This window comes from Lepeophtheirus salmonis, chromosome 12, assembly GCF_016086655.4.
Source record: "Lepeophtheirus salmonis chromosome 12, UVic_Lsal_1.4, whole genome shotgun sequence".
Taxonomy (NCBI): domain Eukaryota; kingdom Metazoa; phylum Arthropoda; class Copepoda; order Siphonostomatoida; family Caligidae; genus Lepeophtheirus; species Lepeophtheirus salmonis.
Genome location: NC_052142.2, coordinates 12,874,354 through 12,901,137, shown reverse-complemented (window position 1 = coordinate 12,901,137; position 26,784 = coordinate 12,874,354). Strand labels below are relative to the sequence as shown.

At 30.7% G+C, this 26,784-nt stretch overlaps 1 long non-coding RNA gene across 1 annotated transcript; it reads right to left on the bottom strand.

Moving 5' to 3' along the window:
* Nucleotides 1-10,971: 10,971 nt before the first annotated feature.
* On the bottom strand, nucleotides 10,972-12,206 carry LOC139906753 (uncharacterized). The gene is made up of 3 exons (XR_011782634.1): nucleotides 11,477-12,206; nucleotides 11,286-11,425; nucleotides 10,972-11,223 (listed from the first exon to the last, which is right to left on the bottom strand). It is a non-coding gene; the product is annotated as an uncharacterized lncRNA (long non-coding RNA).
* Between the last annotated feature and the right edge of the window lie 14,578 nt (nucleotides 12,207-26,784).

Genomic DNA, 26,784 nt, shown 5'->3' with positions numbered 1-26,784 from the left:
ATAAAATATACACATACAGACGGACGCACACAAACTCTAATTTATATATATATAAATTAGCATTTTAGCACTTTATTATATTATAAGAAATCTATGTAATGCTATCAAGGTTGTAAGAAAGGAAATTAGTATTACTAGGAAAGAAAATATTGGCTAAATTTAGGTGAGCGTAACACCCATCCTGAGATAATGTCATAAAGAATATAGTAACTTTGTGAGAGGACAAATGACTATATATATTACTATGACTAGTAACAAAAATCGTGTGTATAATGGGCATTTTAAAAAAAGAAACCGGATATTGACATGGTAACCCTGACAATTTAAAAAATGTTTTGGAGGAAAGGAGCCACAATCAGCTGTGACAAGGGAGGGGGTAGAGAAAAAAAATAAACAAGGACATTGGCAAGAATTACTCCGATATTCCATCCCAATTCTATTCTGAGTCCACCAAGGACTTCCAATTATAACTCTGCAATAAATCCTCAAGGATGCACTCCGTTTTTTATTAGCACGTACATATGTTCAATCAGGTTTTGAATATAATTGAATCTGTTTAGGAAAGGAAGTTCACTACTCAGGAATTAAATAATAATGACAACAGCTAAAAGAAAATTCATTCTTCAGATTACCAATTCCAAAATAACGGCCCAGCTAAAAAATACAGATTATTTACATCTCTGAATAAAACATATAGTCTCCTTGCTCGTTGATACGTTATTATTGCCTAGCTATTGAGGTTTTTAACAATCCACTTTTCCTGTATAAATATTAAGTGCATCCATTTTTCTTTTCATCATAAATATATAACTCTAATGGAAACACTTATTTTTTATACAGTGTTTTATTAAATATGAAGTATTACAGTTCAAAGTGTTTGATATACCAAAGATTGTAGAACCCTCAGTCCTCCTAAAGGACCTGGGTGACACCAAGATTTGGACCTAAGTGCCAAAAACAAAATACATACTGTGCAAGATTTACAACTTCAGGTTCAAGGCAAACAGGAAGTCTGTCCTAGAACAGTATGGACTGTTCACCAGGCCAAAAATAATGATGAGTTGTACATAAAGGGGAACAAGGCTACACAGAAATGGGTCAATATCATCTCTTCCCACAATCCTACTCTTGGTCTATGGAAAATAAGTAGTCTCTAAAGCCTCGTCTAATGCAAGATATTTTTCCGCACAAGTTATTCCCTAATCTTTCATAACACTAATTTACTGACAACTCCTTTGGGACTCCATTGCTTTGTGGTAGTGTAGTGATGATAAAAACGAATAAAAGACTAATGATGACAGCTTTGGTAAATAGACAAATCCAAAATATTCACACAAAAGTGATAATAATTGCAGAATCGATGTTAAGAAGGCTGACAAAAGAAAAATGACATGTATTGAAGTAAAAAGTCTGATCAAGGTCTTTGGTTGCAATGCATGTGGGCAAAAATAAGCAGTTTCAGAACTAACTTCGCTTACACTCGTAATGCCCAAAAACGTTAGAAAAAAATTTATAACACGAGGGAACCGATATGTCAATATTCTCAGCAAATTCTCTGAAGGTGATTAGACTGTTTTAATCTTCTTGGGAGTCCGGAGTGGGGCTCGTCATAGGCATCTTCCCGTTGATATTGAAAAAAGATTATCACCTTAAAACTATTTTTTTTTACACGGAAGAGGTTCGCTGTATACTCCATACTCTGGGTCCACGGGAAAATAAGTAAGGCCTAGATCTACCTATAATCTCGTCTCATGCAAAATATTTTTTCCTACAAGTTATTCTGTAATCTTTGACAACACTAATTTACTAAGAATTCCATTGGCACTCCATTGCTTTGTGATGGCGTAGTGAAGATAAAAAAGAATAGAAGAGTAATGATAACAGCTTTGGTAAATAAAAACCTATATTTGGCAGGGATCACTCTCCCTGATTCAGGTAACAACTACAAAAAGTCGTACCTTCTTATATAACAGCATTTTTTGTATCTTTGGCGCGTGCCATCCCTCTTTATTACATCCCTGAGTGAACCTACCTTCAGAATTATCAACAAATTCAAAAAGGAATTTGGATTATTTATAATAGAAAAATCCGAAACATACAACAAAATTGAGAATAAGTAGTGAATTGATTTCCTAAATTTATATTTGTAGAAGAGGCTTCGGTATTTTAAACTCATGTTTTCATCCTTTCATGGTACGACAAAACAAAATGAAAATGAAAACAGTGGTGCATTGTAGGGAAATATATTCCTACAAAGCTAAATGTTTTTGAGAAAATTATAGTGTGGAATTCCGTAATTATACTCATCTTCTACGATTAATCACTTTTTTCCATTGTGTCAGCAAATATAGTGCAAACATTAAAAACCCATCATATGGGGAACCATATACTGTCTATCTCAGGATAATACAACAGATAATCCCAATTATGAAGTTATGGGAGAAATTGAGTCTGTCAATTTTAATTTGGAGATTTCAAGTAGATCAGTCTTGTAAAGGGAAGACTAATAACTATTTTTATCAATTGTGTACTTTTGAGCCTAAAATAACAGCTGGGAATTTACTCGTCCTTAAATCTGGAGCTGCAAGGTTTTTAAATAAATGAAGTATGTTTATGGGTTTCCTATTCCAGCTTTTATCCGTTTGGTAATACTAGAAAATTGAAAGGTGATAGAGGCTGTAATGGTATTTGGTTAAACATAAGAGATCGATGAGTCCTAAATCCATTGTTAAGAGCCGTATGACAAAGCTTGCCATGGGACGTTCAAAACGGGATAGATTACTCAATCCAAAAAAAAAAAAGAAGAGAGACACGAATGTAAAAGAGAAACTTGCGCCGTCAAGCCTCTTTACTAACAAATCTTTAATGAGCACATGCAATCGGGTGAACTCTTTATGGTAATTAACAATTGAGATATGAGCTCATCACCTTTATTTTGAAGAAAAGTTTTAAAGTAAAGGACCGACAAATGTTATCTACTATAAAATAACTCCGCTTTATTGAATTAATATCTATAGTTTTACATTAATTCCTACTATAAAATTCCAAAATCATGAATTTGAATCAATTATAAGTCATATTTCAATTTTGAAAAAGTGGAAATATTAAAGAATTCCCAAAAAAATAAAAAATAATTCCTAATAAAATTTTAATGTTTGTTGTATGTTATTAAATTTGGTTAATAATTGACATAATATTATTTATTTAATATGAAGTAATTTAAATGTAATTTATATATCGAATGAACAAATTTAATGATAAAAATATCATTATGACTTTAAAAGTAATTGAATACATTTAGAAATGTTTCAAATAAAGTAAATCATACAAATTTTAAATTGAAACAATTTTGATATATACTTTTTAAAATGTTATACTAAACAATTCTTGAACCAATCTGAACTATTTCCTACATTTAAAAAAATTAATAAATATAATATTATCCATGTTTGATTTTGGTTACTTTTTCCCCCGAAAAGTGCATATTTTTAAATATCATTATTAAAATTATCTTCTACAAGAGTTAAAAGGACCAATTGTTGATGCTTGGGTTGGTCCATATATAGGATCTGTGGTAGTCTACACGTTTTTTGTATTTAAAGATGAACTATTTTTCCACATTGAGAATAATTTTGAAATAATTTTTGATTGTCTAATATTTAATGAATTTTGATAAATTAAATGTTGATGTATAACTGTATTTATGAGGAGCCACTTGACAAAAAATAGTTGAATCTATAAATAGTTTCTTGTTATTACAGGATACCGAATACAAAACATTATAAACGCTAAGTATTGCCCTCTTAAGAGTGGATTGTTCAATTCCAAATTGTATTCCAAACCAAAAAAAATTTTATTTGTTTCAATATCATATATTATTTCAAAAAGTTAAATGTAGAGCCAATTAACTAATTCATTAATAGTTACATGTCATTTCAAATGGCTCCGATTTTTATTTTATGAAATATAAGTATAAAACCAATTAAATATAAATTTTTAGACATATATAAGTGTATCTTATATATCTCTTCAATTTTTATTTATTTAATAGTTTTATTAGACACCAAAATCTTCAATCTTATAAAGTATATTATTCAAATTATGAATTTTGGCTAAATTTGATATCCCTTTCTTTGTTTTTAGAATATTCAAGTTACCACAATAATTGGTACTATCTGTTTTGTTGAAAATGAATGAATAAAAAAATAATAATAATAAAGATATTATTTAGAAACATTAAACATATAGAACTTCTTCAATCTTGTTCAACTTTTTCCAGATATTTTATTTCTATATTGGATCCCTTACCTTCAATATAATGAACTAATATTATTTGAATAATTTCTTGCAAAAAAAAGAAAAAAAAGAGATGGCTTTTCTTTAAAACGACCAATAATAGAAAAGAAAATTTTCATTGGTCGACAGTCCTTTTACATTTACTTTTAATAATTATTGACGTACGCTCATTATTTAGAATGAAAATGCATAAAACTTATACTTAATAATTAAACATATCGAACTAATATATAAATCATTACTACAACTATTATTCTAGTAATTAAAACATTATTGATAATAAGCGGGTTGCTTTAAAATAATAACAAATTATTTATTCATATATATATATTTATATTAAACTAATATTAAGCTGCACGTATTAATTTTATCCTATGTAACTTTCGATGAGTCATATGAAGAATCACAACTGTTAGTTTCCCAATATTATAGTAGGTCCATGAAATAATTATATTATTTTATAGGTATATTAAAGAAGTTGCCATTTCGTTATGTGGAGTAGAGAAGGGAATTTATGATTTACTAGTAAAGGGTTACTCGGCGTTGCTCGTGCCAAGTAGGTATGGGAAATCACATTGACAATGGTGTGCCACATGGCTTGCAGCTGTGTTGTAGCCCACTTAATGTTTAAGTGCGGCCTACTACTCAATTTCACTTGAAGTACTATTTTTCGAAAAATTATCACTCTGCGGAGTTTATTTTGTATGAGAAACTAATTTTAAATAAAAAAAAAGGTAATTTGATCAAATTACCTAGTAGATTGAATTTTTTAAACAGGTAAAAAAAATCTTACGGTGGGAGGGGGAACAGGGTTGCAAGATTGGTTTTTTTAAAGTGGTTTGGCAATGAAAATTAGATTTGGTCTCAATTAGTATTTAATAGTTTTTTTATAAATCCATTTTTTATGAAATTTAATTTAATAGGTTCTGTGGTCCATTAAAATAATTCAAGTGGTAATGTGGCCCATTGTATTAAAAGATTGGACATCACTGATTTAGACCCCTTCAATCCGCGCAGTATGTATTATTATCAAAGGTTTAACTGGCGTTGCTCGGGCCGAAAAGGGAGAGAAAAATCACAATGAAAATAGTTAAAATAATTATTCAGAAAATACTTCTATATACTACTAATTATCATATGAATGTTTTGTTGTTATCGAAAACTATCCTGATAATTCTAATTCTCTTGGTTTCCACACACAATATCACTCTGGTTAAGTAAGGTAATCCACAAAGTCTCAATCCATAGCACAACTCCCTCCCCCCTCCTCTTCCATATATATATATATATATATATATTCTTATTATTGGCTCTTGTAAACTTAGTGGTAATAATAAGAATTTAAAAAAAACATATTATAAACTTCAAATAAAATACCAACATAAATGCATCAAAAAAATTCTAGATGAGAATTCTATTTTTATTTACTTCAAAAAATTCCCAAATCGAAATTCGCGAAGAAAATTGGAAAAAAAAACTTTTATGGTACTAATTTTGTAAAGAGGAACACAAACATACCATTATTTTTTTCGTAATCACAAAAAAAAAGTAATGAGAATAATATTGTCGAAAAAATAACCCTCGATAACTGCTTCATTTTTGAAAATATTGCAAAAATTATTTTATTAATGTTATGGGAATTCAATATACTACACTGTTCTGTTAGAGTCAACCATTTAATGTCCAAAATGTATCGGTTTGCTGCAACTCTGTTTAAAAAAAATTAAAATTGACGGTTAATGAAAAAATGAGAAAAAACCTGAAAAAAATTGAAAAATTATTCAGAAAATTACAGACCTTTTAGTTAAACATATATTTTTATGAGTCAAATTTTCAAACAAATTTTCAGATAAATTTCTAAAAAAATTATTGGATTTACTAATCCAATATTTAATTGTAAATCAATCTTTTTGCATCTGAAAAAAAAAAAAAAAAGGTTTCGTAAACAAAGGAAACAATGCACATCTATTGTGATAAGCACTTTAATGAACCCCCTTTTAGGGTTGACATCTCTGAAATGAAAAAAAAAACTACCTTTAAAAATTAAAAGTGAAATAAAAACGCTCGTTGCGTGTGCTCTTTTTTTTTTTTTTAGTTCATTATTTAATAGGTGCTCGTTATATTAACTTCTTCCTATAAAGTAACCTATCTTTGGTGTAAATTCTTTTAAAAATGTGAATGAATTCAAATATAATAATAATATTTTCCCAGTCTTAATACTATTTTTAAATGTATGAGTTTCTCCTTTTATTAGCATTCATTCATTTTCTCCCACCAAAATCATATAACATGCAGCTGATATTAACATAGGTCTTATATCAGTAATACCATGAGTCTCACTTCAGCCTTCTCTACGTTTCATTAGCTCAGCTGTGAAAAGGGAGGAAGGAAAAAGGAAGTAAACAAGGACATTTGCTAGAATTACTCCGATTTCGATCCAAATTGGATATTGAGTCTAATATGGACTAACAATAATAACTCCTCAACAAATCCTCAGGGTCACACTCCGACTTTTATGAGCACACACGAATGATCTATCAGGTTTTGAATATAATTGAATCTATTTAGGCAAAGAAGTTCACTACTCCAGCATTAAATTAATAATGACAAACTCGAAGGAAAAGAAAATTCATTCTTCAGAGTACCAATTCCTAAAAAATGGGACAGCTTAAAAAAATCACCGGATTTCCATCACTGTGTATACTAATACGTTGGTATGCTCAAGGATTTAAAAAAATAAGAATAGATTTTATAGCAATTCAAAATAGCAATTATTTGATGTAGCCTTTTCTTTCAATTTCAGTGATGCTGATATTTCCTATATTTATTCGACAGTGACAGAGTAATTTGAATTTTTCGACTTCCTCCATCTTCAATTCAACCATGCTATTATTGCGTATATCTCAAAAATATGCAATATACACATGGTTGAATTATGTGAAAAAATATTTAAAAATGTCATGAATGTAGTTAAACTTACACTTTCAAAAAAATAATTTTAAAATCGAGCAATAGGTTAGCAAGATATGACCCTATTTAAAATCTTATCTGCTAGGTGGTGCTTGTATATTGAAAACTTAAATAATTGATTTTAGAGTTCATACTTATGAAAGAAATATGATGCTTTTGGAATCAAATTATATGTTTTTCGGGGTGAAGAGCTTAAATTGGATGATATAGTCAGTGTAAAACTAAGGAAAAGCAATGATTTTAAATGTTTTAATGTCAAATTAACATTAAATTTCCATGCTTGAATTAAAGTTGAAGAAAGTAACCAACATAAACACATTTTTTTAGTGGAATATGGAACTCTTTAAGAAATCAAAAATATATTTTTTCCAAATTTCGTGCAATCCTTCATCCTTAAATTTGGTCTAAAGGTATGCTTCTCGTAACATCAAAAATCATTGCTTTTCTTTCGTTTTATATTGATTTTAACATCCAATTTATGCTCCTCACCTCAAAAAACATATAATTTGGTACTACAATTGTCGTATATACATAGTAATTATTACATTCATGCTTACAGTGAAACATATTTACATCAACGAAACCTTTTCTCTTTCTTTTATATTATGTGTACATCAATACTAAATACATTTAGTAATAAAATATTTATTGAACGTGAAATACATTGTAAATTCACTCAAAGTCACAACAAAAATCATACTTCTATTATAAGTATGACTTATTAAATCAGTTATTAATGTTTTTCAATATTTAAACGCTACCTAGTGGTCAATATTTAAAAAAGGGCCATATCTCGCTAACCTGTTGGGCAATTTTAAAATTATTTTTTTTAGGGATCATATTTAATGATACTTCATGCAATATTGTAGTTAAAATAAATTTTCATCTTAGTGGGTATAATTTTTTTATAAGTTATCACGTATAAGAGCTCAGTGGACGACTTTTGACCTAATCTTACACGATACCAGCGCCATCAAGCAATATGTATTTATATTATCCCAGGATACAGACTGTCACACCACTTTGCAGATAATATATATATTTTTGATAGTCATAACTAAGGGTGATAATGTTGGTAAGAATAGAAAAGCGTGCGAGGAGAAGAACAGAAATACTTACGGCATCATTGGTTAAATAATATACATCTTCTTCTATCAAGCAAGAACGTTATCATTCCCACCTTTATTATTCAATATTAATATAATATTTGATGGTGATAGTCGATAGAGAACTGAATAAAATGCCTAAAATAACATCGCCTTCTGTCTGGATTTCTGAAAATGGAGGCCCAGGAATTTGGAAAATACTTACCGCATAAGAAACAGATGGTTTGTGAGATTTGGCGATATAAATGTGCCTTTAGTCCCCTGTCTAGAATTACATGACACTCATTATCCTCATCTCATATCAAGAGCATGGATATTCATCTATAAAATCAAATTAAGGATGAATACATCAAGTCAGACTTTAACTCTGATCTCACAAAGATGCTTATTGCATGTAATATAACCTTATCCATTGCTAATCATCTACGTTCAAAAAATTAACGGAGAAATACACGGGTAAACCTATCCCTTCCAGAGGAACCATCATTAAATTAATGGAGGATGTTGGTACTGATGTTATTTATAAAAATACATATAAAAATGTTTTGAGTCATCCACGCCAAATGACGATCAAGTTGTCAGTAAAAAGTTTAAAATATTTACTAATTTCGAAATGAAACTCTGAATTTTGTACTATCTAACAGTAAGTATTCAATTTTTTTTAAAATTTCTAACCCTAAAATATTATTCTATTTTAGCCAAAATTATCAAGAATTATCATACACAGCTCATTCAATTGCAAAAAAAAGTGCATAAATGGTCCCAACAACGGGAGGAGTAGCTTTGGATGGTTTGCAGCTAGTTTGTCTGAGACTAGTTTCTTCACTTAAAGACTTGGGTATGATAATTAGGTTTTCCAATAATACATAGTCAATAAATATTACTTTTTTATCACTTAAGGCTTAGCTTTGGTTGATAGGATCCAAGAAATGGTGTTCAGAAAACTCATAAAAGGCAAAAACAACTGCTTAAATGGTCACATCAACGGGGGTAGTTACATTAGGTGTAGCATTATAATTAGCAATTGTCTATATCCTTCATGATAGTAGTATGTTGTTATATAAGCATAAATAACGGGGAAAATATCTTTTGTGATGCTCTTAATAAGGAGTAATATCGCCGGGCATTACTACATAATTAGCTTTTGCTCTAAATTTTTATGATGGATTTATTTCTAACATTTTTTTAATTAGTATATTTAGTGTCTAATTTTATGATTTTGACATTTACTTTATTATTAATAATAATTGTATATAGCAACATCCACATGAAGAAGAGGGGTCATTATCTTTTTGATTACACTCCACGTCTCGCAACCTAAAATTAGGACATATTTAACTGGATTCCGGTGTCAGAACAAGAAAATATTATTTGGATCAATCTATTATTTCAATATTCTGTATATATAATTTATTGTTATTAGTTATATGATTCCAATTGTTTAATTTTATATATTTAACATAAATGTATGATTGTATATTTTTTATTATGTAGACTATATTTAATTAAACCCTTCTTTTTTAAACTTTGAATTTTAAATATATTTCGAACTACTTTACTTTGTCGTTTCATTAGCTATTTTCTGAGAATAAGGTTCATAATGAATTACAATTTCAAGGAATGTGATGTTATAAAATCTACTGTAACGGATAAAAACGCCTAAGTCAATTATACGTAGTATATCTTAATTAAACATTTTGCTAATAAATACTTTGGTTATACCCTCAAAAATTATAATACAGCAGGCAGATGATCACCATATCAGTATTTTAAACAATGATACCATATATATTTTTCCCCCCTTCTCCTTGCACGCGTTTTTCTCTACAATATTATCAACTTTAGTCATACCTATAGTTGATAATATTGTAGAGAAAAACGCGTGCGAGGAGGAGGGGGGAAAAAAGACATATGGTATCATTGTTTAAAATACTGATGTGATCATCTGCCTGCTTTATTATGATTTTTGAGGGTATAACGAATGTATTTATTAGCAAAATGTTTAATGAAGATATACTACGTATAATTGACTTCGACGTTTTTATCCGTTACAGTAGATTTGAAAACGTCACACTCCATGAAATTGTAATTCATTATGAACCTTATTCTCAGAATAATAGCTAATGAAACGACAAAGTAGAGTATTTGAAATATATTTGAAGCTCAAAGTTTAAAAAAGAAGGCTTTAATGAAATATAATCTACATACTAAAAAATAAACCATTAAACATTTAAGTTAAATATACAAAATTAAACAATTAAAATCATATAACTATTAATAATAATAAATTATAAATACAGAATATTGAAATAATAGATTGATCCAGATAATTTTTTCTTGTTCTAACATCGGAATTCAGTTAAATATGTCATAACTTTAGGTTGCAATACACAAGCGAGACGTAGAGTTTAATCAAAAAGATAATCACCCCTCTTCTTCATGTGGAAGTTGCTATATACAATTGTGCACAGGATAGATATATCTCTACCGATGAGATTTAACTAATTATTCATAATAAAGTAAATGTCAAAATCATAAAATTAGACAATAAATATATTAATAAAAAAATGTTAGAAATAAATTCATCTTAAAGATTTTGGGGAAACGCTAATTATGTAGTAATGTCCGGCGATATTACTCCTTATTAAGAGCATCAAAAAATATTTCCCCTCGTTATTTAGGTATGCTTATATAACAACATACTATTATCATGAAGGATATACACAATTGTTAATTATAATGCAACACCCAATGTAACTACCCTCGTTGTTGTGACCATTTAAACAGTTGTTTTTGCCTTTTATGAGTTTTCTGAACACCATTTCTTGGAGCCCATCAACCATAGCTAAGCCTTAAGTGATAAAAAAGTAATATTTAATGACTATGTAATATTGGAAAACCTAATTATCATACCCAAGTCTTAAAACGAAGTAAGTAGTCTCAGACAAACTTGTTGCAAACCATCCAAAGCTACTATCCCCGTTGTTGTGACCATTTAAGCAGTTGTTTTTGCCCTTTACTGAGTTGTGTATCATAATTCTTGATATGTTTAGCTAAAATAGAATCATATTTTATGATTAGATTTAAAAAAATTGAATACTTACTGTGAGATAGTACAAAATTCAGAGTTCCATTTCGATATTCGTAAATACTTTTTACTGATAACTTGATCGTCATTTGGTGTGGATCACTCAAAACATTTTTATATGTATTTCTATAAATGACATCAGTAACAACATCCTCCATTAATTTAATGATGGTTCCTCGGGAAGGGATATGTTTAACCTTGTATTTCTCCATAAATTTTTTGAACGTAGATGATTAGCAATGGATAAGGTTATATTACATACAATAAGCATCCTTGTGAAATCAGAGTTAAAGTCTGACTTGATGTATTCATCGTTAAATTGATTTTATAGATGAATATCCATACTCTAGTTATGAGATGAGGATAATGAGTGGCGTGTAATTCTAGACAGGGGACTAAAGGCACATTTATATCGACAAATCCGACAAACCATCTGTTTCTCATCCGGTAAGTATTTTCCAAATTCCTAGGCCTCCATTTTCAGAAATCCAGACAGAAGGCGACGTTATGTTAGGCATTTTATTCAGTTCTCTATCGACTATCCCCATCTAATATTATTATATTAATATTGAATAATAAAGGCGGGAATGATAACGTTCATGATTGATAGAAGAAGATGTATATTATTTAATCAATGATGCCATAAGTAATTCTTCTTTTCTCCTCGCACGCTTTTGTATTCTTACCAAAATTATCACCCTTAGTCATACCTAAAGGACTTAATAGAAATAGTGAGCACTTAGTAGAAGAAGAGCAGTTTCTTTCTTTCTCTTTGCTGATTGGCTTAAAACTGTTAGCTGCCATAAGGGGTATTTTTATGGTCTTGAAGGCAATTTATGTACTAGTGTGTTATCTTAATTTAATTAGTTATCATAGTTAGCCAATACTATTTTATTGAAATATACATTTTCACAATAGTAACGTGTAGTGCAGTTTATTGTAATAATAGATCAACTTCGAGTAAAAAGTATCCCGTTTACCGAAACTGGGGCGTGGGAGAACTTCAAAGGAAACATAGAATTCTAATGTTAGAACATTCGTATACTAAAACTAATGGGGCGTAAAATAAGGAAAATTATCCAGATCAAGAAGTTCAAACCCCACTCTCATCATACATTTTGATCCAAGAAGCTATTTGTATCTATTCAGTAGTGGCAAATAAATATTTATCCTACAAAGTATAGCATCTTCAAGAGAAACTTACCAGGAGCAAGGCTTAAATAATGTCAACAAAAAAAACTGTAAAAATATATCAAAATTGGTGTATCTGTAAATGATACAGTAGAGACCATCATTCCCAAGATTATCATTTAAAAATCTGTTATCGCCTATCTCTTCGCTATTCGTCTTCAAATACCCCTCCATTTCTTCTGGTAGTTCAGACATTTCCTTTGAAATATAGGATTCCCTATTAATTTGAGTTTTTCAACAGCTTCCTCTGATAAAACTCACTCTACCATTAGATTGGTCTCATCACGCTCGTCATTTTGATTAACTTCATGTGCCTGAACATATCTTGCAGTTTCTTCAGCTACTTCTTCAGAAAAGCTTGATGTTGATAACTGACCATACTCTTGTTTTGAGTGCCAATTTACTTCCTTGGTTTTGTACATCAATTGCAGCTTTTAAAGTATTTACTTAGGGAAGTCCCGGATAATCCATTTTTCCTGACAACAAATTTTCTTATTTTATGTATAGTATCATTAACATCTTAAACAAAATTTTTGAGCATGCAATTGAACATTTTACTTTCACTATGAGGCATGTATGGGCGAAAGTGATGATCATCATCACATTCTAATTCCAGAATGTCAAAATCATGTGGGTCATTTGCTATCATTTTCATAAAATCTTTAAGAATATTTTTTTGCATGTTTGAGGAAGTTATGTCTTTTAAATTTGACTTATTATTTAATTTCTAAAAATATTTCAAACGCAGAAGTCCAAATTAAAAATATCATTTCAAATGGACGAGTAAGTCCACTTTGATCAATTTGGTATATATTAATCTGCCAATCTTCATCTTTTTCATATAAAACAAATTTAAATTCAATTTTTCCCTTAATATGTAAATATATTTTTACATGGTTTACACGACACTATTTACATAGGCAATGGATTATATACCCTGAACACAAATAAATAATTGATGTATCTTCAGTACGCTTTAAAAATGTTTTTAACGTGAAGCTTATTAATTTGGAAATAAATGTAATAGAACAAGAGTTTATTTTTTGTTTTTTTTGGTCATCCAAATAAAATTTATCCTTTAATATTCCCTTAGTAAGATGTCACCAAATTTTATTATTTATTTCATGCAAATGTATTTTTCTGCTTTCAAATATTACCCCACCCTCAAATCAATATTTGTTCCACATCTGCTCTTGTAGAGTCAAAAGCGAGCCTCAATTGTATCAGAATAATTATATCCAAAAAAAAAACCAGGAAATTGTTCAGTGTGAGACTTTTGGTCATGTTCCCAAGGTCCTTCCATTCACAAAGCCAAGATGAAAATCTTTAAAAAAGTAAACAAAGGTAAACGAGCTCGATCATGCTTCATACAGAGTTCTTCTAAGGAGGATACTGTGTCAATCATCTCAAAGTTCTTAATGTCATTTTAAAAAAAGTATTTTATTTAAGAAGCCAAGAGGAAGAAAGACAAGCATTGGATCAAACTGTTAGAATTGATTTTGAAAAATAAAGTTTAATATTGGGAAACTGGGATGGAATTGCATCTTTTTTTCAAAAGAAAAAATGTACTATGTTAGGGTCTATAAGACGAAGTTTGTTTGTATCCTCTGATCCAATACGGCAACCTGGACAATACAAATCTCACCCATGATTATATACCTAAATAAATCAAACACTGTATTTTTATTCAAAATATCAGGCTTCCAACTTAATACATAGTGAACTCAATATATATATTCATATATTGTTATTGGTTTTTGAATCTATTTGAGCCATTAAGGGAGGAGAGGCTGCGAGGTCCTTCTTATTCTTATCTGTTAAAATATTATTGATATTGAATTACTTGAATTTACAATCGCACAGAACGAAAAATATATTCTCCTTAATATTAATAGTAATCTCGATTTCAATGAATACTAGAAGCAATTCTAAGAGTGAATAAAACTGAAGAAAGCCTTCAATTATATTTTTTAATTGATGTTACCTGTAAGTGTTTAATTGAAAATTTGTGCTGAAATCAATCCTCATTTTTATTTAGATGGTAATGTTAAAGAAATTAAACCCTCGGAATATGTTTCCTTAGTGACCAAGGAATGACTCATGAAGAAAGCGAAGAGCTCACATCGTTTTGTATTAGGATTTTCCTAGAGAATATGAATATAGTTAATTAATGAATTACTCCTTGTCACATTGTAACGGATGATAACAATAAAGAGAGTTCAAAAGAGTATTAACAGAAAATGAGTAATATTCTACATTTGAGGATTTTGTGTTTATCTCAAGTAAGAATTGCATATGTGGTGGGTCAACCAGAAATGACGCTTGAAGTACTTTTTCTCAAAAAAGTGTGGGATGGATTTGTATTCTTCAATTAATTATCTTCGATTTCTTTTCATAAATTATTTAAATTAATCCTACAGAGGCCTTTTTATTCCTACTTAAAGATTGCAAAAATTTACGGTCATAATAAAATTTAAAAAAAGATATGGTGTCCTGATTTAATATTCTTTTGCCATATTATGCTATATTGAACATAAATGAAGATAAGGAAAAAGTCAGAATTTATTTTCTTATTTTAATTTATGCAAATTTTTGATAACGTAATTATTCTATCTTCACAAGACGATACTAGGATTTAATAATGAAGATTGCGTTGGAGCTGCTAATCTTCAATGAAACACCTAATTTGGAAATCTTTATTCAAGAAACTCATCCTCGTAATATCATGTGAGGTTCGTTGTCGATATTAAAGAGGGAGAAGCTCTTTTAACTATTATTTACTTCGGCTTACAACTTGAAATAGTAATAATAATACAAAAGTCTTGATTATTTTCGTCCTTCTTTTCCCAATGCCTTCATATGAATTTCTTCAATTTAAATTCTCTTTTTGTGTTTGACAAATATAATTGTATTATCAGTGAGAAGAATATCAAATATTAGTTAGGATATATGCCACTACTCTTTAGAGGAGGAGAAGGAGAAGGAAGGTGATTCCTTAATTCTAAGCATATGATAAGTGTTTATTGAAGCAGCAGAGGGGATTTTTCTGCATTCATAATTTCCTTGATGTCCTCAATTTTCGATCATTCATTATATTAGATTTTTATTTTTGAGGGACGGTTTTTTTTGTACTCCTGTATGAGATGTATTGCATAAAACTTCCGACATTAAGTACAGAATGAAGTAAAAATACGGAGAGGAAGGAAATATATTATTAAGCATTCAGATTTCCTTATGTATGCAGTGTTCTATGTGTTTCAATAAATTTGTGCAATATGATAAAAAAATTGTAGATTTTGGTTTTTTGATAATAATTTTCATCTGAATGTGTTATACAAAGATTTTAATTTTTAAGCATATAACATTTTTTTAAATAAAAAACATCTGGATCGAGGTAACAGTGATTCAACTATTTAATAATATTTTTACAGATGAATTTTTACACGACTGTTTTGAATGTTTGTTTATGTTAAATTTACATTTTCGCTTATTATTTAAATATCGTTCATATGAGGAATATCCAATACAATTGAAGTACCTTTCACTAGCTCGTGATGATGATGAGGTAGGACAAGGACTTGAGGAAAGAAGTTGATGAAATATAGCATATTCAAAATAGTAGACGGGCTTGAGGTAAGAAACAGATTTAAGGTTGATAGAGGACTCGATATATGAAATGGATTCAAGGTTGAAGGAGATTATGAGGTAGAAAGAAGACTTGAGGTAGACAAGATTGTTGCAGGTAGAAGTCTTGAAGAGTGCTCCAAAAGTCCTTAAATAATTTTTATCTCACAATTGATCAGAGTAGTTATATTACTTTCTATATATTATGTACTCTCTTCTGTTAAAAGAGCTTTTTCACATAAATAATTTTCAGGAATCAAAATTGATAATTCCTTTGATGAAATTAATACTCTTTATTCTATTCGCCAATACATATGAAGATATCTTGTTTATGGAATTTAGCACGGTTAATGGGCGGTATTTTTTCAGTTGTCCAAGGTTCTTGCTTTATCTTCGGAATTAGCATTATCCATCTATCCTATGCTAATTCCGGAAAACACCCTAGTGACATCCCCTTTTGATAAAAAATGAGCAAAACTAGAGTTAAAAAGTCAACGTGCATCGTCTACATTTGACTTCTTTCGTGCATTCATAACATGAGTATAGCTTGAAGTAAAAAAAATCGATCTCTCTATATATTTACTTCGGGTCATTCGATGCTATGCCATTCTTATCTATTAGATAAATATTTTTAACCATACTTTTGATTTTTTCTTGTCGCACACACTACAATCTTGAATGTGATAGATCGTATATATCGTTCATTTTCATTCTGTACATAATATCCATCTTTCTATATATTTGGTCCAACTTAACCTTTTTCTCCTCATTGCTGATGTCGCTTCTAGAAATCAATTCAATATTGTTGAGACACTCACACTATCTTATTGACAAAATAGATCCCTTCCTTTACCACATATTTTTGATTTTTTGCAACATTGATTGTACAATCTTTGAAAATAAATCATGAATTATGTTTATAATGTTTTTGCTAACTTCAAGATTATCCATGATACTTGAATTAAGTACCCACTGTTTTCCATTATTTAATTCCTTCTATAGAGGTTTTAATGTTAGTTTGATAGCCTTGTGGTCAAACAGCTTGGCATCGATTACATTATATGATTTTATCGCCTCTCTTAAGAATATTTTCGTCAGGAACAAATATATTCTGGAAGAAACCGCTTTAGAATTTCCTTTAGACTCCCTAAACATGAAGGCTAAAGTTTCCGAGGGATCGTAACATATATGGCATATGAACTATTTACTCCAATCACTTTGAAAACCAACCAATTTGAAGTCCGAATGATAACTCCATGGTGATTATGTGGGTTTCAATTAATATCTTGATACCTTCCCTTCGCTAATATTGAAAGGGGTGTTTGATTCTCAATAGATCTTGTTGTTCCCAATAACGACATTTTCTAGATAATTAATATATTGGAACATTCCAATCAAGAAAGAAAAAGTTATTTGTCACACATGCTTGAGATGCTAACCTTCAACAAACAACTTCATCCTGTCGTCATTTTTGTCATTTAAAGAAGAATTTACAAGAACACACATTTCAAGAGAATCTATGAAAATTAACACCATTTTCAAGGACTGATCCCTACCAAATATAACTTCTTGGAGAGAAAAACACTTGGAGCATGGAACCCTCTTTTCACAGGATTCTTGGGGACCTAACTTACAATTGCATCCCATCTTTCAAAAATTACGAACAATCTCTTGCTCTTCGTTGTCCACACATCAAAGTGTCACGTCATGATGGAAAGGTCGAATATCGAAATAGGAGGCGTAAAAATTTTTATCGAACACAATTGATAAGTTATAATGTTTGGAAACTAACTTAATAATAATTGTGTCTAATCGTTTAATAGTTTATAATGCATAGATAATTAATAATAATATTGTTCCTCTCATAATAAAGCTAGACCGGATCAACTCACTTTATTTTTATGACAAGTCCGTTTTAATTAATATTAACAAATGTCAGAGGCTATGAATCTGACCAATTATATTTAAAAGGTCATAATGGGACCAATTAAAGTCACATTAACTAGTGGAAGGCTCTAAATTATATCTAATATTTTTGAATATATCATCACATCCCTCTAATTTGAACATAAATCCCATAATGGAACAAAAATGTAAATAAACTATTTGGCCGTTAATATTTATTAAGTAAATAAATGTAAGAGGAATTTCTCAAAAACTTAATTTTTACTGAAGAGTCATTTCTAGTTGACTCACTACGTAACGTATAAATGGGGAATAAAAATCATCTTACTTACGAAAAATTGAAATATGATGTGTAGGCTTAACTGAATAATGACTAATTTTAAAACATACATAAATTATTTGCATTGATTTTACCAGACAATTTTAATATATTTAGCTAATATAGATTGTTTAAGATTTGAGACTGTTAAATATGCAATAAGAACTGATTATAAGTTGTACTTTTGACATTGAAAAATGTTGTTAGATTTGTTACATATTGTCACTGTCGAATCTTATGTTCAAAAATGGTCGTATTAATTTATAATTAATTATTTGAAAAGTTTTACGAATTATCATCATCACTTTCCAAATGCGCTTCATGTTACTAAATTATGAAAACGGGTTATTCCTTGGTTACTAGGGAAACATATTCCAAGGTTTAAACTTTTTTTTTATTACAATCTAAATGAAGATGTTGATAGCTGCCGTAAAATCATCTAGGAACTCTTTCCTTGAAAAAGAAAAACTGAGTCAAGGATACAAAAAGATGAATTCCTCTAGGAAAACGAACGTTACGCATAAATATATGAGATAAAATCTCAAATATGAAGTCGTTCGGTCGAATAATAAATTAAATCACTACCCATGGCCATAATCAAATGAAATCAAAGAGATCTTTAGCCACGTAGAAATACCAAAGATGATTGTTAATGTCAACCTATGTATTTTCTGAAAATGCGTACACTCTTTATTTCTGGATGGATACAAAAAAGCAAAAAGCGAAAGATTCCTTTAATTCTCGGCGAAGAATTATAATTAAATTTCAATTGAATGGAGTAATCTTTATTAGTAAGTTGTTTTTTTTCTCTTTATTATATGACGTAAAGTTGGCAATTGCAATTACACATAATAACCCTTAATGATATCGTTCAAACTTGTGAATAAATCACACTGATTCCAACATTAAACCGATGAAACCGTTCCAATTCATCTTTAACTTCTCTTTTTTCTAATTTCCAAATATTTTTTTTTTTTTTGTTAAGAAAAAGAAAAAAACCATAAGAAAATACTTGAAATTGTTGAAAAAGGATAGGTTTTGTCAAAAGGTCCTCCCAAAATAGAATGAGCTATTGAAGTAAAGATGGACTGAAGGATAATTAAAAAAAAGGAGAGATTATGAGTGCGTAAGCACTTCATTAAACCCAACTTCAATCTTCGAGTCAATGTGATCTACTCATAAGTTCGAACGATATAATTATAAGAATATATTAATTACAGTAAAAAAAGTAGAAGATCAACATAAGCAAAACTCAACTATATTAAAATATAATTATTATTATTCACCGGGAATTAAAGGAATCTTTATATCGCTGTTCGATTTATCCATCCAGCGATACATATACATTGAGAGTGCATACATTTTCCGGAAATATATAAGTTGAAATTACCGATCCCAGTGTTAAAGAAATTAAATCACTGGAATCTGTTTATTTAGTCACCAAGGACTAACTCCTGAAGATAAAGAAGAGCTCAGATCATTTTGGGTAAGGATCTATCAAGAGAACATAAATATAAAGTCATTTTATGAATTACTATCTAAATCATGATAACAAGAGCTAGTCAAAACTCATTTAGGGACTGTTTATGAAGAAACAGGAAAACAAACTCAAAAACATGAAGACAGATTCCTCTTGGCAAACGAACATTTCTCATGAATACATGAAATAGATTCCCAAATATTCAGTTTCATCGAATAATTAATTAGTAGAAATACCAAAAAGAATTGTTAATGACAATTTATAAATTTTCTTAAAAATGCTTACACTCTCCATGTATATAGAATGCAAAATTTAAACTGTAAGATAGTTCAACTACTTTGGGCCAAGTTCAAATAAAGAAAAAAAACACTGTTCAATAGCAAAATTTCCAAACATTAAAATAGCAGAATATGATTTTTTAATTTGAAAAAGTTTTTCTCTGTCAGCCTCAGGGCTAAACAGTTTTTGGTTTTTAAGGCTATTTTTAAGATTCAAAGTTTTTTTAAGTGCTTGGTGTGTAAGATAAGGATTAACATAGATAAAAATAATATGATCTACCTATATAGTAAAAAGCAACAGTAAAATAACGTAGTCACCATTACAATTTTAAGAATGCTTGGGAGAAGACCAGCTTAGCTGTCATGACGCATGATTAAGCAAATAAACAAAAACCTGAGCCTACCAAGGACTTATACTCATAACTCTCCAACAAACCCGAAGTGTAACTCTTTGTCTTTTAAGTAATAGTGATTTGTGTATACTTAACGAGTGGTACATTAAAATTTAAACCCTTTGAATTTTAAACTTGAAACTCTAGTTGGCATCTCCCATTGTATAGATAATTCAAACTATTTAACTATTTCTGTAGCACCATCACAAAATTTTTTAAAACAATTTGAGTATAATGATAATACTATAAAAACATCCGAAAGTACTAAATGTGGTCTGAGCTGGAATTCCACGTGGTTTAGCTTTAAGAATCCATTTAAATGAATTTTCCAATAGTTTTCCTATTCCTATAGCTTTTTAATACAATACACACCCAGGCCCCTAAAATTGAATGGGTTATGTTTTTTTTTTTGGTCAATAATTTCAGGTAGGAATTTTCTATTTTCCTCGCAATACTGTTGTTGAAAAGTGTAATACAGAAGAGGTGCATTACTTTAGGAATCATATAAACATTCCATGCCCTGATCCTATCTCATACTTTTAAATAGAAGGAAGAGAAATAATAAGTTATCTTCCTAATTCTCTTACATATCTCTTTTCCTTTTATTTCGCAACTTCCTTTGCCTATCCAAGACCCAAGGTGTTGTAACTTTGATTTCAATTTAAAATGAGACCAACCATTTCCAAATAACCCACATAAAGGTGACCCTCAACCATGTTGTTATCTTCATTTGATAGTGAAAGTTCTTTGTCAGACCTGAATCTGAGGTCTTCATAGAAAAGAACATTTCTTAAATTGCATCTCATACATTTTGATGTATGTTTGAAGTCGATGCAATTATACATATTGGAGTAAAAATACCACATCTCCTTGTAAACTAATTCAGGATCATTCGATTCAATACTATTTTTAAGTATGATTGATAAGTTATAAAAAAGGTTATTTTCCTTTTCAATCTACAAAAATTGTATCTTGATTTCATAAATCATCGATGCTCGTTATTTTCAATTTAACTCTATAAAAAAGGTCTGCTTCTATATAAAGTTCGCCAAGCAATATTTTTTTTAATTTTCAGTTATTAATTTTTCATTCAGTCGTCTGCTTCTTTTTTCAGCCCGACAGGCAACTGCTTCTCGACAAGCACCTTTTATTTGGATAAAAATTATTTTCAATTGAGTAAAAACGTCACTACCATTCTTAAAACTTGATTTTGCATTTTCAATTTTATCAATTATTCAACCATTCACATCAATCTCCTCCAGTAGTAAAGAATTAAGATTCCAAAGACCTCTAATTCTTGCTGTCCTTGAAATGGGGCTCATTTCAATAAATACACCACGATGACCAGATATTTTATTGTCTATCACTTTGTACGACTTTAATGTGTCTGTTTGATTACCTTTGAAGATAAAAATATCTATTTTCGAGGACACAGGTCTGGAAAATCTATCCACAGTATGACTATAATATTTTACAAATTCAGCACAGTCATAATACACATGGGGCTTTAAAATAGAAGACAGGGACGCCGTAGCTCGAGGATGATAATTCCTTGTACACTGAATAAATTATTGACCATATTTAATTTTTATATTAAAATCTCCACTCACTATGGTCGGTACACGTGAAATAACATGTGAAAGTTTTTATAAAAGAAAAAGGGATCTTCACAATTTGGCCCGTATACCCAATTATATCAAACAGAGAGCTTGACACCCTACATTGAACCTTGATTACATTTCCATCGGAACAACAGTATTCGAGTTTTGCCAGTAGTTTTTTCTTTTTTATCAATAGTGAAACACCCCTTCTTTTATGTAAGAGGGGCCTATCAAACGCAGAAAATGAAAAGTAGCATTCTGGCAAGCAAAAGTTATTCTCTTAACTACACCTAGTCTCTGATAATATAATAATTTCTAAAATCTTCAATAATCTAATCAAATCACATTTTCTTCCAAAACTATGAAGGGATTTGCAATTTAAAGATTAAAAGTAGATCATGATCTTCTAAATAACTTTTGGTACTGCTAATACCTCCTGTCAAAATTTGAGATTCGGAAACAGGTATTTTTGTATTAGAGGCAGATCTTGATCTACACAGAATAATATTTTTACAATTTATAATTTATTAATTAACAATAGAATTTCAACAAAATTAATGCTATACATAGATGTTTGTCTAAGCTCTCTTAATCATTAATATAGCTGCCCTTCACGGTAATGATGGCGTCCAGGCCGTGGTGGAAGGCCTGGCATCCACTGCGGATGTATTTGTCTGTCATAGCGTCGCAGTGCTAGATGACAGTGGCTTTGAGGGCCTCAGTGCTGGGATGACGGACGCTGAAGCCCTTCCCTCAGCATGTACTCTAAGGAGCAGTTGAAGAGTTGGCATCAGGGCTGTAGTTGTCCAAAAATGTCATAAAAGAGTTCAAAAGCTCGTTCAAAAGAGTCTTGCAACGGAAGAGATAAGTTCCTATAATTGCTAGTGTCCAAAATGGCCTCTCCAACCTCACAAGGTTGTTTCACCCCACTTTTTTGATTGCCCTCTAGACAGTTTGTAGTAAAATCCTGAGAGATATCTTGTATGGGCCGTTATGGACTTGAAGTAATTGACCTGGGCTGTTTTCTTTAACAAAGCCAATTTGTCCTTTTTGACCGACATCCTCTTCTCCTGCAACGTTTCAGACTAGGTGACGGCACACACATTGGTCCTGGAGACGCCCACCTACTTGGAGTACGCGAATCGAAATTTGTCGATCACGTGCAAGTCTCATTTTCTCGACTCGTACGTAAGCTAGAGGGCTGAGGTTTGTTTTTGTTTTAGTATGTGTTCATTTTTCAATGGCGCACCCGGTATATTAGTATATTATCTCTTCAAGAATAGAAGAATATTGCTAAAAGGATTGGAAAATTAAAAAAAACCTTTTCATGTTGCATATACAAAAAGTAGCTCCTTCTTCCATTATAATGTGGTTTTTTTATCTATATAGATATATGTTATTATATTATTTATTATATTTTAATGCCTAATGTTGTAGGAATCCAAAATCATTTTCATAATGTAACTATCATATAAAAATTTGATCATCCCCTTTTGAAGTTATTTTCATAATATAAATAAATATACTGACAAATACCTTCTATTCCATCCTTCACCCCTTCTTCAGAGGATAAAGTGCTAGGCCTATTGTTGTTACCTTAACTTGATCAAGCAACTTTTCATTCCCAAGAGAAACCGAAAAAAGGCCTGAAATCATCCAGAAGTTATGCAAATAAGTCAATATACCAACTGATATTTATCCCTTAAGTAACCCCGGACTATCATTGTAATATTGTTTCTCAACAAATTTTAACATGAATTATCAGATACGGTCAATGTGAAGCAATGTATTAAATCTCAAATAGAGCGAGCAATTATCCTTTTAACTTCATTTGCATTCTCAGATAAACTCATTGTGGGTAATTTGATTATTAAATAATTCATCGTAAGCAATATGATTATTAAAAATTAATTAAGATAAAATTTCATTCTAGTGCAGGATGTACAACCTTTGCATTGCAACCCGCCTACTATTTAGATGTTGGGCACTAATAATTCTAAATTCCATTAGTATTTTTACTAAAATTGTGGCCAGATCATAAAAATGAGAAGAAAGCTCCTTCTACATACAAACATTGAAAAATATTAGACGGTATCTAGTATTTTTGAGATTCTTGTAAGGCTGCCAGATTAGCATTTTTATACAGTTTGGCCAGAAAAGTTTGATTTGGGGTTTATTTATATTTTGTCTAAAATTAAAACAAATTTATATTTAATAGTTTTGTTTTTTATAACCATTTATCAAGAAATTTAACTAAATAGGTTCTGCGGCCCATTCGAATATTTCAAGAAGCAATGCGGCTCATCATATTAAAAGATTAACATCCCTGATCTGATTTCATTAAATTTTATATTGTATTCACATAATCAAACTATAGTAGGATAAGAAATTGATACTTCATTTTATTTTGCAAAATACATGTCGGACAACAGGTTCTGCAGGTGGACAGCTGGTACCTATGGTAAATCATAACCTATCGCAAGTAGTATATTGACCCTTTTAAATATATCATAATACCACCTGGCCCATGGAGTGCGCTCGTGAACTGCTTTTCTACGAAAAGGAGTCTAAATCTATAGCCGCCACTATCATGAGTATCAATGACCCCTTTTAATATCATATAATACACCCAAGGTCACGGGCTGTGCAAGTTAACAAATGACTTAAAAGGTGGACTTTTGCCCACTGCCACCCCTTCCCTGAACATCAAAGACCTCTTTTAATATCCTCATGCAACCCACTCACAGACTGTTCAAGAGAACCGTAGGCTCAAGTGATGGATCATTACCTACCGCTTCCCTACACATCAAGGAAACTCTTTTTATTATACACGTGTTATAATACCATGGGCTTTGCAAGTGAATTGCTTGTTGGAAAGGTGTGTTTTTAGCCACCGCTACCACTTCATTAAGCATTAAGAACCCTTTATAATTGTCTATAACAGACCTCGTCCCACAGGTTTTGCAACTGAACTTGTGTATGGAAATTCCCATAACTCACAACCTCAGAAATCATATGAGAGAACCAATTGAGACATTCAGGACATGCTTATGATATGGGGCTATCCAACAACAAAACAAGTGAGTGGGTTGATGGACAGTGGTTTGTTCAGTATCCAAGAATCCGTATTTTCAGTTTCGTATTGGGCGAACTTCATACCAAGTAATCTATGGCCATCCGATAAAGGTCGGCCTTGTGGACATACATTTATACAAAGAGTAGCATCTATTAAAGATTTGTAGCAATATATACCAGGGAAGGCCCGAAGAGGAGGCATAGACAGAAAATCGGTTGATAACAAAAAAGGGGTACTCTATCAACAGTCTGTATTCAAAGACACAATTGTTCCATCTGTAACCTTAAATACCAAGCTTCAGAACCTTCCACCGTTAATATTAGGTAAAATGAAGATGATTGACGGCTAAGTGCGACAGAGAGGAGCTAATTGCAAGCAAGAAAAAAAAAGCAAACAGTATTATGCAACTCTCATCAAGGCAGTTTAAGGAGACTGAGGTGGGACAGTACGTCAAAGTCCAAGTTCCAATTATTGACAGTATAAAAAGGATCCCCACTACGTCTTGGCTGTTGTGATCCATGTAGCAGATAACTAATAATATATTTTAGTTACAAAAAATGAGGTCTTAAAACAGCTCAATGTAAGAAAGCAATTTGAGCCTCCCATGTAGTCATTCCTCAGAGTTGATGAAGTTCCCAGGGAGAAGTTACATTGCAACTGACTGCATCAATTCTGTTCGATAGAAATTAACAAGGCTTTAAGTTGTGAAATGGCACAGACTTAAAAAAAAAAGTTATTCTGAAAAAAAAAAAAAAAAATGACACCTCTGTAATAGCACAACATACTGCAAAAGTAGTTTATTTGGTGAATGAGTTTAGGCTTAGCATAATAGTAATAAAATTTGTATGAAATATACAACCGTGTAGTACAAATATTATTAAACAGAATCAATAACTCTAATGTAAATTCTTATAATATCTTTACTTGTTGCTTAGTCATTGTGACATATCCACACTTTATTTTGTTTGTTCAAATTGCTTCCCTTCTTGGCTTACATTTTATCATTAAAAACACTTTAACCTCCCGGTTTCAGAAAAGCCGCATGAAGGTTATAAACCACTACCGAAGTTACACATACCTTTACAGAACACACTAACAATAATAATAATAATAAAAAAAAATCCCTTGAGTTGTGCGAATAACGAAGGTTCTTGATGCATAATGAAGCGGTGGCTGTGGCTAATAACCCACCTTTTCGAACAGCGGTTCACTTATGCAACCCATGGTCTGGGGTGCATTACAGGATATTGAAACAGATCCTTCATGCTGAAGGAAGCGGTGGCGGTGGGTAATGATTCACTGCTTCAGCCTGCGGTTCTTTTGCACAACACATAGGTGGGATGTATTATGGAATATCAAAAGGGATCCTTGATGCTCAGGAAAGTGGGCAGTGGGTAATTATCCACCTTATGTAACAGTGGTTAACTTGCACTACCTGCGGATCTGGGTGCATCATTA